The 17,968-nt window shown below is 39.3% G+C and overlaps 1 pseudogene; it reads right to left on the bottom strand.

The window, feature by feature from the left end:
- Window positions 1–977: 977 nt before the first annotated feature.
- On the bottom strand, window positions 978–14,615 carry LOC103344978 (vomeronasal type-2 receptor 116-like; annotated as a pseudogene).
- Window positions 14,616–17,968: the final 3,353 nt, after the last annotated feature.

Genomic DNA, 17,968 nt, shown 5'->3' with positions numbered 1-17,968 from the left:
GCCTCTTCTTCACAAACACTAACTGGCTACAAAAAATTTCAAAGTTTTTAGGTGTCTGAGATGCCATAGGGAATTTGGAACCTTCAAACCATGCTAGAAAATTACAACACATACAGTATGGAAGACAGTTGTCACCTCCTTAGCAAATTCAACATAAAATTCATTTATGATCAAAATGTTACACACCTAATAGTACACTCCAAAATCAGAAAATATGCAAAAATCTCTTGTACATCAGTGTGTGTCTCCAAACAGGCAAATTGGGAAATAACACACAAGTCAGTATATGGTTAACTGGAGACACAAAACTCAATGAATTACTACAAGGAATTATCAGTTTGTCATGAAAAATGTAGATACCCACAATAATGTGAATGCTCCTTGAAAACACCATGGACGATGAAAGGTCACCTAAATCCACAGAGTCCAATATTTCATTTATACAAAACACTCAGTACCATTAAATCCATGGGAACAGAAAGACTGGTGGCTGTGTGATCAGGAAGAGAAGGAACTGAGAGTGACCATTAATGGATAAGGAACCTGATTTGTAGCAATGAAAATATTTTAAAATATGACAGAGCTAACAGTTGCACTAGAGAGTGAATGGTCCAAATGCCATTACTTCAATTTCAAATTGTTACTTTCTGTTCAATTATTTTCTGCTGAAGAAGATATAAAAATCACTTTCTTATGTCTGGTATTGGCAAAAGTAAATCTAAAGCCAAATTGATAATAAACAGAAATAAGCAGATGGAAAAGAAGTTTGCAGAATTAGTTCTACATATAATGAAAACTTGGTGTGTGATTATCACATCATTTCAAATCTATATGAAATGATATATAATTAAGGATTTCCTAGATAATTCATGTGTATATTAAAATGATTTTAACATGTCCAATGATTGCATGAAAATATTGCAACTATATCACAAAGCCAAAATTAATATAGACTCTAGTGAATGAATGAAAACAGCAAACAAACATGTAACTCATTTTATTAAAATATGAATATTACAATATGTTGAAGAGTTGACAATGAAAATGCAGAAATGAAAAGTTTCAAGCAGAGCCATTATCTGAGATGGGTTTGTGTTTGTGAACATAAAACCCAGGCTAAGAAATTTGTACACAGTATTATTTTGAAGAAGAGAGGATGATTGTGGCCAGTGTTGGGGTGTGGTGGATATAACCAACACCTGTAACCCTGACATCCTATGTGGGTGCCAAGCCATGTCCCAGCTCTCTACTTGCAATCCAGCTCCCTGCTAATGATCCAGAAAAAGCAGTGGAAGATGGCCTCTTGCCATCCCTGACACCGACATGGAAAGCTAACTGAGCTCCTTTCTTTGACCTGAACCAGAACTGCACCACTGTGGATATCTTCAGAGTATATCACCAGATGGATGATTTTTCCCAGTCTAGCTCTCTGTTCTGTTGATCGGGATTTGAGAACTAAAAAATTTTTAAGAGAAATGTAAGTTGTTCCTAAGGTGATTAAAATGTTCAATTTATTTTATAGCATCAGAATACAAAATCAGTTTTGTAAATACTGTTTCAAATCCTTGAAACTGAGAGAGCCTCAAGAGCTTCTCTTCAGAACAAATGCTGGACCACTGTAGACATCTTCAGTATCTATCAGCAGATGGAAGGTTTCCCCCACTCTCCCTTTATTTTCTGTGAATTGTTCCTTCAGAATACAAACATTTTAAGAGAAGTATAAATTGTTCATAAGGCAGTTCCATTCTGCAAGTTACTTTTCAACACAGAATGCAAAATCAGTTTTGTACATACTAGTTCCTAACCATGGAAAATTGAGAGGGCCTTAAGAGCTACTGTTCAGAACATCCGTTTCCTTGGAAATTATTGTATCCCTTAATCCTTTCAAAGCATTCTTCTCAGGTCTTAGGACAATAATGTAGCACTTGGGGACAAAGATGCAGCCCAGGAGCCCCACACTGGAGGCCAAGATGGAGAAGACCTCCACAGCCACCATGACCTTCCCCTTGGTGCTGTGGTAGACAGGCAGGAAGGTCACCCAGACACTGCAGAACACCAGCATGCTGAATGTCAGGAACTTGGCTTCATTGAATGTGTCAGGCATATTCCTCACTAGGAAAGCCATAGTGAAGCTGGCCATGGCCAAGGTACACAGGTAGCCCAGGACACAGTAGAAGGCAGTGACTGAGCCCTTGTTGCACACCAGGATGATGTGGCCATGCTCAGAGTGTACATCTGTGTCAACAAAGGGAGGAGAGGTCCCAAGCCAGAAGCCACAGAGAGCCAGTTGGATCAGGGAGCAGATGGGAATAATGGAGTTAGGTGCTCCTGATATCAGCCACTGTCTCATCCTTTTCCCTGGGGCTGTGACCTTGAAGGCCAGAAGCACAGTGATAGTTTTGGCCAGGACAGTGGAAACAGCCATGGTGAACACCACTGCAAACGTGGTCTGCTGGAGGACACAGGTTGTTGTGTTGGGATGACCAATGAACAGTAAGGAGCAGAGGAAACCGATAAGCAGAATGTAGCTGAGACAATGATTGTTGGCCTTGACTATGGGAGTGTCTCGGTGCTTCACAAAGACCATAAGAACCACAACGCATCCAGCAGCTGCTGAGAGCACTTTCTCTTGGGGACTTTCCTTTCTCTTCCTGCTGCAGCATTAGCTACCTATTAGCATAATGGCTTCCATTTGTGTATGGAGTCAACAGCTCTGAGACTGGAATTTCAGGAGTCCACTGAAAGGGGATGATTTGGAATGACAGACTTTTGACCGAACTAAACAAAGTCTCCTCCCAAATGATGTTGAGCTCCTTATCAAGAAACTTCCAGCGGAGGGATCCTTGCTGCACCCCCCTGCCAAGGCAAAGACAGAAAGACCTTCCCACCTGCTGGCTCACTGCCCAGGGGACTGCAACAGCTGTGACTAGGCAAGGCTAGAGCCAGCACCCAAAAGCTGTATTTGCATCTACACAGATATTCATGGGAGTCAGTACTTGGATCATCATCTCTCAGGATGAACATCAGCAGGAAGATGGACCAGGTGGAATAACCAGGCTCTAACAAGTGGCTGTGAATCAGAGGACCTACTGGGAGAACAAGGTCACCCACTGCGTGGAAGCTGAGCCGCAGGAGCCGCAGGGTCTGCGCACCAGTGCAGGAAGGGGAGTGTGTGTCACACAGACACGAGCGGGGAGAGTTGGGACGCCCAGGGCTCCGAGTCCACACATCGGCGCTGGAAGGGGAAGTGAGCTCAATAACCCAAGACATTGGCGGGGAAACGGAGGTCAGAATCTAGAGGGGAGCGGGAAAGTGCACCAGACTCACTACTGGAGAGAAGGAAAAAAAGGTGGGGGGTTTCTCTCTCCACCAACCTTGCAAAGGTTGCAAGGCTGCAAGGCTTGCAAGAGTTTCCAAGAGTTTGCAAAAGACAAAGAGCAGGCCCCCTCTCTGGATTTACATAACAACAGGGGAGAGCTAAGGAATTGAGTCACTACAATTCAGTAGCCTAGGCAACCCAGTGGGAGTCCAGAGGAGAAACAGAGCCTGCACAGAATCTTTGGGTATAAGCCAGAGATCTGAAGCTAAATACCATCAATTATGCACAGCCATGCTGTGCCATATTACTTACCCCCTGAATATATAAATAAATAAATAAATAAATAGAGATTTACCACGTGTAACTGGAGGGTGTCACTTTGCACACCCGTAACCCAGAAGAACTAAGCAGAGCTCTCAGGCCATACCCATCACAAGCCTCCAAGGCTCCTCCAACAGCAGGCAGTCCACTTAACACAGACATAGTATAAAATAAAAAAAAAATAAAAAAAACCGCACAGTGATGAAAGAAGAATTAACGATGCCAAGCAACAAACACAGAAATTGAGGGAACAAGATCAACGATGACACTATGATGCCTCCAAATAAACAAAACACCCCAAGCCAAGATTATGAAGATGATGAGATAGAAGAAATGCAAGATACAGATTTGAAAAAAATTATGATAAGACCATTTAGAAGTTTTCAAAAGCAAATCCTTGAACTACAGAAATCCTTACTGGACAGGATTGAAAATCTCTCTCGTGAAAATGAAATTTTAAGGAAGATTCAAAATGAAATGCAGAAACTAGTAGAACAGGAAAGTGTGATAGTGAAGAGAAATCAAAATGAAATGAAGAGCTCAATACATCAAATGACAAACACATTAGAAAGACTCAAAAACAGAATGGGTGAAGCAGAAGAGAGAATATCGGACTTAGAAGATAGAGCAGAGGAAAACATACAGTCAAACCAAAGAAAAGAAGAGGAAATTAGAAATCTAAAAAATATTGCTGGGAATCTACAGGATACTATTAAAAAAAAACAACATTCGAGTTCTAGGAATTCCTGAAGGCATGGAGAGAGAGAAAGGATTACAAGGCCTTTTTAGTGAGATACTAGCAGAGAACTTTCTGGGTTTGGAGAAGGACAGAGACATCCTAGTACAGGAAGCTCATAGAACCCCCAATAAACATGACCAAAAGAGATCCTCACCACAACACGTGGTAATTAAACTTACCACAGTGAAACATAAAGAAAAGATCCTAAAATGTCCAAGAGAGAAACATTAGATTACTCTCAGAGCATCTCAAATTTGACTCACAGCATACCTCTCATCAGAAACACTACAGGCTAGGAGGGAATGGCGAGACATAGCACATGTGCTAAGAGAGAAAAATTGCCAGCCCAGAATATCATATCCTGCTAAGCTCTCATTTGTGAATGAAGGTGAAATAAAGACCTTTCATAGCAAACAGAAATTGAAAGACTTTGTGGCCACTCGTCCTGCCCTGCAAAAGATACTTAAAGATGTGCTACACTCAGAAACACAGAAACACGGCCATCAATATGAAAGAAGGGAAAGGAAGAACACCTACCAGTAAAAGAGCATAGGCAGCTCAAAGCACATACTAGAAAATATCTCCAGGAAAATGGCAGGGCAAAGTCACTACGTATCAATAGTCACATTAAACATTAATGGTCTGAATTCTTCAGTTAAAAGACACCGATTGGCTGATTGGCTCAAAGAACACAACCCAACTATTTGTTGCCTACAAGAAACACATCTCTCTAACAGAGATGCATGCAGACTGAAAGTGAAAGGTTGGAAAAAGATATTGCATGCCAACAGAAACCAAAAAAAAAAAAGCAGGTGTAGCCATATTAATATCAGACAAAATAAACTTTAATACAAAAACTGTTAGGAGAGACATAGAGACACTGAGATCTGGCACCAGACAGGGATGCCCACTCTCACCACTGCTATTTAACGTAGTTCTGGAAGTTTTAGCCAGAGCCATCAGACAAGAAAAAGAAATTAAAGGAATACATATTGAGAAGGAAAAAGTCAAACTATCCCTCTTTGCAGACGATATGATTCTTTAATTAGAGGATCCAAAGAACTCCACTAAGAGATTATTGGAACTCATAGAGGAGTTTGGCAAAGTGGCAGGATATAAAATCAATGCACAAAAATCAATAGCCTTTGTATACACAAGCAATGCCACGGCTGAGAAAGAACTGCTAAGATCAATCCCATTCACAATAGCTACAAAAACAATCAAATACCTTGGAATAAACTTAACCAAGGACGTTAAAGATCTCTACGATGAGAATTACAAAATCTTAAAGAAAGAAATAGAAGAGGATACCGAAAAATGGAAAAATCTTCCAAAATCATGGATTTTAAGAATCAACATCATCAAAATGTCCATTCTCCCAAAAGCAATTTATAGATTCAATGCAATACCAATCAAGATACCAAAGACATTCTTCTCAGATCTAGAAAAAAATGATCCTGAAATTCATATGGAGACACAGGAGACCTCGAATAGCTAAAGCAATCTTGTACAACAAAAACAAAACTGGAGGCATCTCAATACCAGATTTCAGGACATACTACAGGGCAGTTGTAATCAAAACAGCATGGTACTGGTACAGAAACAGATGGATAGACCAATGGAACAGAATTGAAACACCAGAAATCAACCCAAACATCTACAGTGAACTTATATTTGATCAAGGGTCTAAAACCAATTCCTGGAGCAAGGACTGTCTATTCAATAAATGGTACTGGAAAAACTGGATTTCCACGTGCAGAAGCATGAAGCAAGACCCTTACCTTACACCTTACACAAAAATCCACTCAACATCGATTAAAGACCTAAATCTATGACCTGACACCATCAAGTTATTAGAGAACATTGGAGAAACCCTTCAGGATATTGGAACAGGCAAAGAGTTTCTGGAAGAGACCCAGCAGGCACATGCAGTCAAAACCAAAATCAACTATTGGGATTGCATCAAATTGAGAAATTTCTTTACTCCAAAAGAAACAGTCAAGAGAGTGAAGAGACAACCAACAGAATGGGAAAAATATTTGCAAACTATGCAACAGATAAAGGATTAATAACCAGAATCTACAATGAGATCAAGAAACTCCACAACAACAAAACAAACAACCCACTTAGGAGGTGGGCCAAGGACCTCAATAGACATATTTCAAAAGAGGAAATCCAAATGGCCATCAGGCACATGAAAAAATGTTCAAGATCACTAGCAATCAGGGAAATGCAAATCAAAACCACAATGAGGTTTCACCTCACCCTGGTTAGAATGGCTAACATACAGAAATCTACCAACAACAGATGCTGGCGAGGATGTGGGGAAAAAGGGACACGAACCCACTGTTGGTGGGAATGCAAACTGGTCAAGCCACTATGGAAGTCAGTCTGGAGATTTCTCAGAAACCTGAAGATAACCCTACCGTTTGACCCAGCCATCCCACTCCTTGGAATTTACCCAAAGGAGTTTAAATTGGCAAACAAAAAAGCGGGCTGCACCCTAATGTTTATCGCAGCACAATTCACAATAGCCAAGACCTGGAACTAACCTAAATGCCCATCAACGGTAGACTAGATAAAGAAATTATGGGATATGCACTCTTTAGAATACTATACCGCAGTAAGAAACAACGAAATCCAGTCATTTGCAACAAAATGGAGAATCTGGAACACATCATGCTGAGTGAAATAAGCCAATTCCAAAGGGACAAATACCATATGTTCTCCCTGATCGGTGACAACTGACTGAACACCAAAAAGGAAAACTGCTGAAGTGAAATGGACACTATGAGAAACGATGACTTGATCAGCATAGCCCTGACTGCTAATGAACAAATTAATACATTATCCCTCTTAGTAGTTTTTTTTTTGTCTGTTCTACTTAATATGACTGGTTTAATTCTGTAATTAATACACAGTTATTCTTAAGTGTTGAAAATTAACTGTAATGTGATCCCTGTTAAACATAAGAGTAGGAATAAGAGAGGGAAGAGATGTACATTTTGGGACATGCTCAAGCTGACTTGCCCCAAATGGTAGAGTTAGAAACATACCAGGGGATTCCAATTTAATCCCATCAAGGTGGCACGTACCAATGCCATCTCACTATTCCAAGTCATCAATTTCAGTTCACAATTGATAATAATGAAAGGACTAAGAGTCAAAGGGAGCACATAAACAAGTCTAGTACCTGCTAACACTAACCGATAGAATAAATAAAGGGGAGAGTGATCCAACATGGGAAGTGAGATGCTCAGCAGACTCATTGAATGGCAGATATCCTAAACAGCACTCTGGCCTCAGAATCAGCCCTAAAGCCATTTGGATCTGGTTAAAAAGCCCATGAGAGTATTTCAGGCATGGAAAGCCAAGACACTCTGGGAAAAAAAAAGACCTAAATGAAAGATCTCTGTGAGTGAGATCCCAGTGAAAAGAACAGGTCTTCAAAGAAGGAGGTACCTTTCTCTGAAGGGAGGAGAGAACCTCCAGTTTGACTATGACCTTGTCTAAACAAGATAAGAGTCGGAGAACTCAAGGGGGTTCCATAGCCTTGGAAACTCATGACTGGAGCATAGGGAGATTACTGATGCCATAAACAGGAGTGTCAATTTGTAAAGTCAACACCAGGAGTCACTGTGCACTTACTCCTCATGTAGGATCTCTGTCCTTAATGTGCTGTACATTGAGATTTAATGCTATAATGAGTACTCAAACAGTATATTCCGCTTTGTGTTTCTATGGGGGTGAAAACTGTTGAAATCTTTACTTAATGTATACTAAACTGATCTTCTTTAAAAAAAAGAAATTATTATTCCCAACTTGACTCTCACTGGGATTAAACATGACAATAGGTCTGATCTGATTTCATCATCATTTAAAAAATCATCTATTATTTTTCACTTTATGTTTCTGTGTGGGAGCAAACTGTTCAAATCTTTACTTAATGTATACTAAACTGATCTTCTGTATATTAAGAGAATCAAAAATGAATCTTGATGTGAATGGAAGGGGAGAGGGAGTGGGAAAGAGGAGGGTTGCGGGTGGGAGGGACTGTATTGGGTGGAAGCCATTGTAATCCATAAGCCGTACTTTGGAAATTTATATTCATTACATAAAAGTTAAAAAAATAAAAATATAGGAAAAAATATATATATTGATCACCATTAAAAAAAATAAAAAAATAGTGAATGGAATGCCTTACAAGCTAGGGTGAACATTTAACCTGCTTGGTCCTGGATGGTTTCTGTTTATACATTTCAGCCCTGTGTCATTATTAATATGTCTCTTTTATTATCAAAGTTGTCTCTGAACAACAAATTATATATTCATCTAATTGTGTCTGTTTTCAAATAGATATATATTTCATTGTCTCTTCAACTAGGTAGTTATTGGGGACCAGAAATTGTATTTGTTTAATTTTTATATCCTCATTTATTCATTCAAATAAAAGAATGACTCTATAAAAAAAAAAAAAAACAGAACGGTTAGGACAGAGAAGCACAGAGTTGTGCAGACCAGGGTTATTCCTTAGGGGTCTTCATAAGCCAGGAAGGCCAAAGCTTTGTGCAGGCAGCGGTCTTGCTCTGTGCTGGCATACTGATGATCCAGACACTTCACACACTGGTCCATATCTGGTGAGAAATTTAATTTACATCATCCCATGTTCAGTTATTTCTGATTCACAAGGACCTTCTAGAATACCCGACTGAGCTAGTTTAGGCAAATACTCCTTATTTCTTACTGAAGACAATTTATAAAAATGACATGTAGGAAATTTTTGCTAATTAGTCTTGCTCTTCAGGGGCTGGCTAGTGGCTCAGTAGGTTAATCTCTCATGGGTGCTGGTTCTAGTCCTGGCTGCTCTTTCAATCCTGCTTTTGCTATGGCCTGGGAAAGCAGCAGAGTATGGCCCCAGTCCTTGAGCCCCTAAACTCCTGTTGAGATGGAAAGAAATGCCTAGCCCCTGGCTTTGCATCAGTACAGGTCTGGCCATTGCAGCCATTTGGGAAGTAAACCAACAGATGGAAGACTTTTCTGTCTGCCTCTCCCTCTACTGTCTGTTACTCTGTCTCTCAAATAAATAAAATTTTTAAAAAATTAAAAATAAAAAAAATTCATGTTCATCTACCTCATGTTAGTCATTTATTACTTACTCTCCCTAAGTACCTTACATACTGATGAGTACATTCTCTTTTTCTAAGAACAGAGCCCTAAGACATACTTTCTGAATCTATTCCTGTTGCTTTAGTTTGTGAATTTTTTTTTTATTTTCGATTCTCTTTATATACAGAAGATCAGTTTAGCATACATTAAGTAAAGATTTCAACAGTTTGCTCCCACACAGAAACATAAAGTGAAAAATACTGTTTGAGTACTAGTTATAGCATTAAATCTCAATGTACAGCACACTAAGGACAAAGATCCTACATGAGGAGTAAGTGCACAGTGACTCCTGTTGTTGACTTAACAAATTGTTCTCTCCTCCCTTCAGAGAAAGGTACCTCCTTCTTTGATGACCCGTTCTTTCCACTGGGATCTCACTCACGGAGATCTTTTTCAGTTAAGTTTCAGCACTTAAGAATAATTGTGTATTGATTACAGTATTCCACCAAAAGTATTAAGTAGAACAAACAAAAAAATACTAAGAGGGATAACATTGAGTTGCTCATCAACAGTCAGGGTGATGGCTGATCAAGTCACCATTTCTCATAGCGTTCATTTCACATTAATAGGTTCCTTGTGTTTGTTTTTAATGAAAGTTATTTTATTTATTTTTAATTACTTGAAAGGCAGAGTTACAGAAATAGGAGAAGTAGAAGGAGGAAAGAAGAGGGAGAGTGACAGGGGGAAAGGAGAGGAAAGGAAAAAGAGAGAGAGGCAGAAAGAGTAAGGGAGAGAAAATCTTTCACCTGGTGGTTCATACCCCAAAAGACTGCAATGGCTGGAGCTGGGCTGATCTGAAACCAGTAATCAGGAGTTTCTTGTGGATTTCCCAAGAGGGTGTGGGCCCAAAAACTTGGGCCATCTTCTGCTGCTTTCCCAAGCATCAGCAGAGAACAGGACTTGAAGTGAAGCAGCTGGGACTGAAACTGGTGCCATTTGGGATGCCTGCATCACAGGCAGAGGCTTAACCTGCTATGCTACTCTTAATATCATGGACTGGAAGATTGTGGATTTTAGGTGCACAGAAAGCAACCAGCTATCTCCGTGAAGCATAACTCTCTATGGTAGAATCTGGATTAAGTCATTCTAAAGGCAAGCTTGATTGAGAGACTACCATTAGCAAGGCTATGGGTTAAATTCTAGAGAAACATGAAGAGCTGTACACATGATATCAGCTGGATTAGGTGCCACTCTTGAGCAACTTCCCATCAATGAACACATTGGGATGCTGCCTGTGATAGAAGTCAGTTTGTAGATCACCTTGAACCCTACTGGCATATTTCCACTTTCCTGTCTTTTTATCCTTGAAAATGAATTTTCTCTCCACTGTGTCAGTATCCTCTTCTTTTCTATATATTGCTCCAATGATGTCCCATGTCTCCACTTGCGGATGTTTTCCAATATTTAGTTAGTTTCACCTTTGGATATCTCATACATTTAAGATATTATACATGCCATCTTTAAAAGCTTCATTTCCCAGAACTGCTAAGTGAAAACAACTTTTCTGTGTGTTTAATCTTGTATTCAAGCACTACTTAATCAATTACTGATACACTGATTTAATTACACAATCCCATTATCATTTTGAAACAATGCCACTTTTATATCTTCATTTCCAATAAGTTCCATGTCCTTATTTTTTGATAATATACAAAGCTGAAAACTGTTTACCACAATAAAAGTATTGGGAATTATTTTAATAACCATGAGTGTATTTAGATTTTTAATATATTTCTTAATATGCTTCATAATATTTCTCTCTCAATCTTTGAATTTCTTCTGTGTTCTTCAATGTAGCACCAATAAGTGATTATATTCTGCTATTAGTATTTCTTACATCTGTGCAGAACCCCTTCAACTTTCTTTGTACACACACACTGTATCCATGTTTTTCTTATTGATTAGTCTTGCTGAGGTTCATGAAGTTTCATTGTTTTAGATGACAATCAACTTCAAATTATTCTAATTTTTATTTACTTCTGTTTTCTTATAATATCCACATCCTATCTTTGAGGGTTTGTGTTGAATTTGCTTGCATTGACCTACTTTGCTATGCATACTTATCAATGAGGATGTCAGCCTGTGCTCTTTCAATATAAATTATATACATGAGTATGTGCCTGTATGCATGTGAGTGTTCCTAGAGAATTATATTTTGAGAAGCACTGATTTTTCTCTAAGGCTAAGGTTAGCCCCATTTATGATGTCTGATGAGTATTATCCTCAGGTTGATATACTATATAATTTCTAATATAGTTTTCCATATAATACAGTTTGTTTAGAGGTGTGCTTCCTCACTTCAAGCATGTTATATGTGAATTAGGTGAAAGCACTTTTATTTATACATGCACAAGGAACACAGATACAAAGTTACCTATAATGAAGTTGCACATAGGAAATCTTACATGGATTGTACTCTGTTGCCAGAATCTATCACAATTATCAATAAGTTTCAAATTGGAATGATACCTAATATATGGTGAAAATAACTAATCATCCAAAATAAACAGAAATTGGAAAATCTTCATGATACATGTGATGATGGCATATTACTGCTAAGTGGAATAAATCAGAGAAGTCCCACATTGTTTTATGGGGTAAATATTCTTAAATATTGGTTCTGTTCATATTTTACAACATATATCATCCTGAACTCTAACATGGTCAGCCTTCCAATGACAATCAGTCTTTTATACACTTTCTCAAATAATTCATGAAATAGAGGGTAGTGTGAAAACTTTCATCCTTGTGAGAATTATTGTTGACTATAAGGATTAATTACTACCTGGAGGTGGGAAGAATTTTCTCAGCAGTCATAGGCCACATCTTTTATCTCTATAGAGAAGTTGCCAATTATAAGAAACAGCTGTTAAATTCTCCATGAGGCTGGCACTGACTTACCTGTCTGATTGGAAATCTCATTCTCTGTACAAGGTGTACAATCGAAACAACAGGTATGCTTTCCCTCCAGAGGGGTTTTCCTGAACCCAGGGCTGCAACTCTCACTGCATATCGAGCATGGAGTCGGAGAAAAATCAGATGAGTGTTGGTCATAGTTGGGACTACTACTTAAATTCTAAGAATAGTGTTTTCGATTCATGGACAACCTACACACTTAAATTGTAAATTCTAATACACTGATTGCATACAATTTGACTGTTTACCATGAAAAAGATTCAGAACATGTGGAGGAAGAAGTGTGTGTGCTGTCCATGCTGAGACAAAAAACACAGAAGAAAATATTTAGATTGGAAGGGGAGTAGTTTAATATCTGTGTCTTTTTTTTTAAATTTTTGACAGGCAGAGTGGACAGTGAGAGAGAGAGACAGAGAGAGAAAGGTCTTCCTTTGCCGTTGGTTCACCCTCCAATGGCCGCCGCTGCAGCCGGCGCACCGCGCTGATCCGATGGCAGGAGCCAGGAGCCAGGTGCTTTTCCTGGTCTCCCATGGGGTGCAGGGCCCAAGCACCTGGGCCATCCTCCACTGCACTCCCTGGCCATAGCAGAGAGCTAGCCTGGAAGAGGGGCAACCGGGACAGAATCCGGCGCCCCAACCGGGACTAGAACCCGGTGTGCCGGCGCCGCAAGGTGGAGGATTAGCCTATTGAGCCACGGCGCCAGCTCAATATCTGTGTCATTTTAATAAGCCAAATTGAACAAATACCCATACCACTTGTGGGTAAAAATGTGTACTGTGAATCTTATGATCAGGTCCAACTTACCTCTGTGATTCCTGTGGCCCACTCTATCAAATTCTCAGAGACAACTGTTGGGCATGTAGAACATATGGGGAAAACTGTCCTACTTTAACCTTACGTCTAACACCATATGGAAAATCCCAAAAGTTGAGGATGTCATAGTCAGCTTCCAATTTCCACTTTTGATTCAAATTCACTAGGTCACCCACAGGACTGGTAAATTGGAGATTCTTGAGAATTGGGTGTAGCTGAAAAAAATACATGATATTCACATGAAGACTGCCTAAGCGATAACACACAAAACCCCTATAGAAAAAGGTTCTCATCATGTGTAAATCACAAATAAACAAAGAAAGCTTATAATAGCCAACCAATGAATTAAAACCAAACAAACTGATAGAGAATTACATCAAAGTAAGCATGATTTCAGGCATTTTCATCCAAAAACAAGGGCAATGAAAATACCTGGCTGTGATATTCAGACAATTTTAAACTGTGAATGCAAAGCTACCAACACTCAGTATTTTTTCAGTGTACCTAGGACAACCATCTGTAATATGAAGCTACCCTAATAAAAATTTTTGCAAATTGTATGACATATATTGTGTTCACTGTGGATAAGCATTCTCAGCATAATCTGAAACAAAGAAGCGATTACTGAACTGCTGAGTTGGAAAACAGGATGACACAATTTAGGTTTTCAAATGTCAAAATTAAATGGACAGGATGAGAGAGTACTTTCTAACACACAACACTGATGCTCATCCAAGTAACTTTCCCACTTGTCAATGGAATCTGGTATCTGATGACAAATTAAATGCAGGGGTTCATTTATATTTTTATGTTGGAGAAAGGGTGCTAAGCTACTTGTTTTGAACACCAGCAGAATGTCTTAAGGGGATCACATCAGGAGTACATGTCATGCAATGCAAACAAAATTACCTGCCAGGGAGAAAATGTCACCTTTGCCCCCTTGTTCCCTGGCTGCATTTCTAAATCTTGTAGAAGCATCTCATGTACACTGTGGGCCACAACATACACAGCATTGTATATGTTGTAACTCCCATCACTCATGGTCATGTCAAAATGATGTGGAGGCAACCATTCCAAGGAGGCATTCAGTGGACATTTCTTCAAGGTGTTGCAGGATGCCCCTGAAACTGAGCAACCAAAAGCCAGTGACCAGAATCTAGAGAGATAATTGTCTTCTGGATATTTGGAAGGATTAGCTGTCCGAAGAAAGTTTCTGAAACCAGAGATCTCGCTATGGTGGTGAGAAAAGTTCAGAGTCCCATGGAATGAATGGAGCAAGAAATGTCCCTCAGAACTGGCAGAATCCCATTGTGAGGTGGTGACCCAGACTTTCCATGTCATTACATGTTCCCATGTTGGAAAGCTGATGCCTATGAGGGAATCAGTGTCACAGAAAAGAATCACCACATTTGCTGATGATTTTAGGATCTGGATATAAAACCTTTTCTGGAGTGAAATACATGACTCCTCAGTGTCTGGGATCAATTACACAAAGTCCGCACAGATGCCATTCTTCTGCATCTCGACTTTCAAATTGGACATAAACTGAATACCTTCTGGGAGGTCTGAGATGGCCAAACCAACCCAGGTCCAGCTGTAATGAAGCATCAAGGAGACCATGCCAAGGGCCAGAGAAGTGTCTTTGGGTGCCATCTGATAGAGGGAAGGAAACTGACCACTGTCACTCAGAAGCGGTTCAAAAGACCCAAGAGTCAGCTAAGGGAAATGGCAGGAAATCTGTTTAAGTTTATTGCTATAGTGTGCAATCTCAGTCCTGGAAAAAATTATACAAATGTGGGAAGCGTCAGAAGATATTAGAATATTCATTTTACTCATATCCACTACATCAGAACTCCCTAGTTCATGAGCCATTATACTCAGAGGTCAAAGAAAACATTTCACATAATAACTCACCCACATCTCTACTTCAGAAGAAATGTGGCTACTCCAACAAACTTCTGCACACCTCCTCTTAGCATTTCACACATTGGTAAATGCACAATGTCTTGGTCTTTTCACCTTTTGTGATATAACTCAGGCAACTAATATGATGTGCTTTTATCCCTCTCTTTCCCTTACACACTCACCTCTGGAATTTTGTAGAGTTCCAGCAGTGTCCCTATTTGGACAGCAATGCTTGTTCCAGATATTACTACTACAGACTTGCTCTGTTTCCTACATGTGTAATTAGGAACCTCCTTTTCCAGGCCCACAAGCCAGAAGAAGGGATTCTCCATCATCATCACTTCACTATGCATGAAATTGTAGAGATCAAATCCCAAGGTCATGTTGGGTAAAGAATTTGGATTCTTGTTGATCTCCTCAATGGCAAAAACCAAGGCCAGAATGTACTGGTAGTTGTTGGACTGAAACCTACATGAAAGGCACAGGGATCTTTAAAGGAAATCCTCCAATCCAGATTATCATCAATTCTACTACCGTAATGATACAAACTAAGACTGTCAAGGCCAAAAATTCATGTTCTTATCCTTCTCTGTACTATGACTATTATATCATTGTGAGGTAATTAAGTTACATAGGTTCTTTATTATACACCTCCTATGAATGGGATTAGTGTCCAAATGGGAATGCAGACAGAATTTGCTCCCTCTCTTCTGGTGAAGCCTGTCATATTTGCAGCAGGACACATGTCCTCACCAAAACAAAAATTTCTACTACCTTGATCCTGGACTTTCAGTCTAAACAATTCTGAAAAATAAAATCTGCTTTTACACCATAGTGTCTTGAACATATGATCACATGGGAGTCCATGCTGTCAAAGAAAATAATCTTATTTTTGGATGTATAGCTCATCAATTCATCTATGGCAAAATCTACCTCTTCTAAGTTATTAGATTTGATTCTAAAGTAAATATTACAACAGGCTCTGAATGTCCTCTCTAAAATCTTCACACTTAGAAAGAAGATTCAACTTGTAAATGAAAGCATGAACAAAGGAAAGGCACACCATCTTTAGCACTGTCTCTATAAATGTTTCCTATATTCACAATCTACAATGATTCTTCATCTTATCACATCAACAAATGCTTCTTGAAATAGGACCCATATGATCAGAAGGCTGCAGGCTGTAATAAGAAAAGAGAGTAACCTGTGATCAGAAAGGGGGATGATGTCAGAGCACTAGAATGGTGGATGGAAGCCTGGAATTATCCAGAAAAGTCTCTTCCCCTTCAAATTTACCCATCAACAACCATCACAAGCCAGAAAAATAAAATCACATTCAGAGCTTGCAAGAACAGTGATAAGCGAAGAACACTTTAGAAAAGCCTGAAATACTCACTGAGTGGACTTGAAACACTAGACGGCAAGACCCGTAACACTTTCTTGAAAAAAGATTTCTTTATTTATTTGAAAGAGCCACAAAGAAGTAGAGACAGACAGTGAGGTCTTCCATCAGCTGGTTCACTCCCCAGATGACCACAATGGCTGGAGCTGAGCTGATCTGAAGCCAGGAGCCAGGAGTCAGGAGATTCTTCTGGGTCTCCCACACTGGTATAAGGGACCAAGCACTTGGGCCATCTTCTACTGCTTTCCCAGGCCATAGCAGAGAGCTGGATCTGAAGAGGAGCAGCCCTGGCTAGAACTGGCACCCATATGGGATGCCAGTGTTTCAGGCCAAGCCATTAACCCACTACGCCACAGTGCTGGCCCCGAGACATAGCACTTTACAATTAAGACAGTCATCCATTTGTTTAGAACACTAAGCATATGTTAAAATAAATCATTACCATTGGTATCAGTATTTACTTCCAACTAGCCTTTTTCACTCAGTTTTTCCTATAGAATTGAACATAGTCTCCCATACAAAGAACACGATGCATCTATGTCTGAGGTGTGACATTTCAGCAAGAACCAAGATGAAAATCCCCTTTCAGTTTTTCAGAGGCCCTGTGTGTTGAGTATTGAAGAGTAGACTAGGTCATGTTGACTGCTTGTTATTGGTCACTGTGTGCTAGAGAAGTGACAGATTTTCATTTTTTAGTTCATTCATTTTGCCTTATAAGTATGTATGTATGTATATATATTATGTATAAATAGTTGTCTAAAACCATATACAGTTGCTATATATAGTTATATACATATTATTACTATAAATATTTGTTATCCAAATATCTGATGCATAGTTTTCATGTTGAATGAGAAAAATTGAAAATCCTTGCTAAAGGATCAAATAATATTCAGTTTTGTACTTCATATTGCCCAGTTCCTCCCCTCATTTTTCTACTCTGCCCTCAATTCCTCATTCTCTTTATTTATTCCTCCAGCTCCTCTCTGGAAACAAAGGGTCTATAAGCCTTTTGGCACACTGGGTACTTGTGAGAGTTCCTTTTTGTGCTGTTTTAGAATGTCTTCCTTATATCTAACAACAGTTTATCAGTATTTATTGCAATATTCTCAAGTTGGTGAATCTAACGGTGGTGGTTATAGTGTCTAAATGTATTTTTAGTTCAATCTTATTGCTTTTTCAAATGTCATCAACACAGTTGTTGACTTGACTATGAGCTCCAGTTTGCATGCCATTCATGTGGGAGGAACCTGGGCTCTATTCATAGAAGCTTTCCTGCTACTGGAAACTCACTATATCCTGGTCTCCATCATTTCAGGGTACACTTAAGTGATGTAGTGCATGCATAACTATGAGGAATGCTACTACTACTACCAAATAAGTATTT

Source organism: Oryctolagus cuniculus (genome assembly GCF_964237555.1).
Source record: "Oryctolagus cuniculus chromosome 16 unlocalized genomic scaffold, mOryCun1.1 SUPER_16_unloc_1, whole genome shotgun sequence".
Taxonomy (NCBI): domain Eukaryota; kingdom Metazoa; phylum Chordata; class Mammalia; order Lagomorpha; family Leporidae; genus Oryctolagus; species Oryctolagus cuniculus.
The sequence above is the reverse complement of the archived record's forward strand: the minus strand, read 5'-3'. Positions and strand labels throughout refer to the sequence as shown.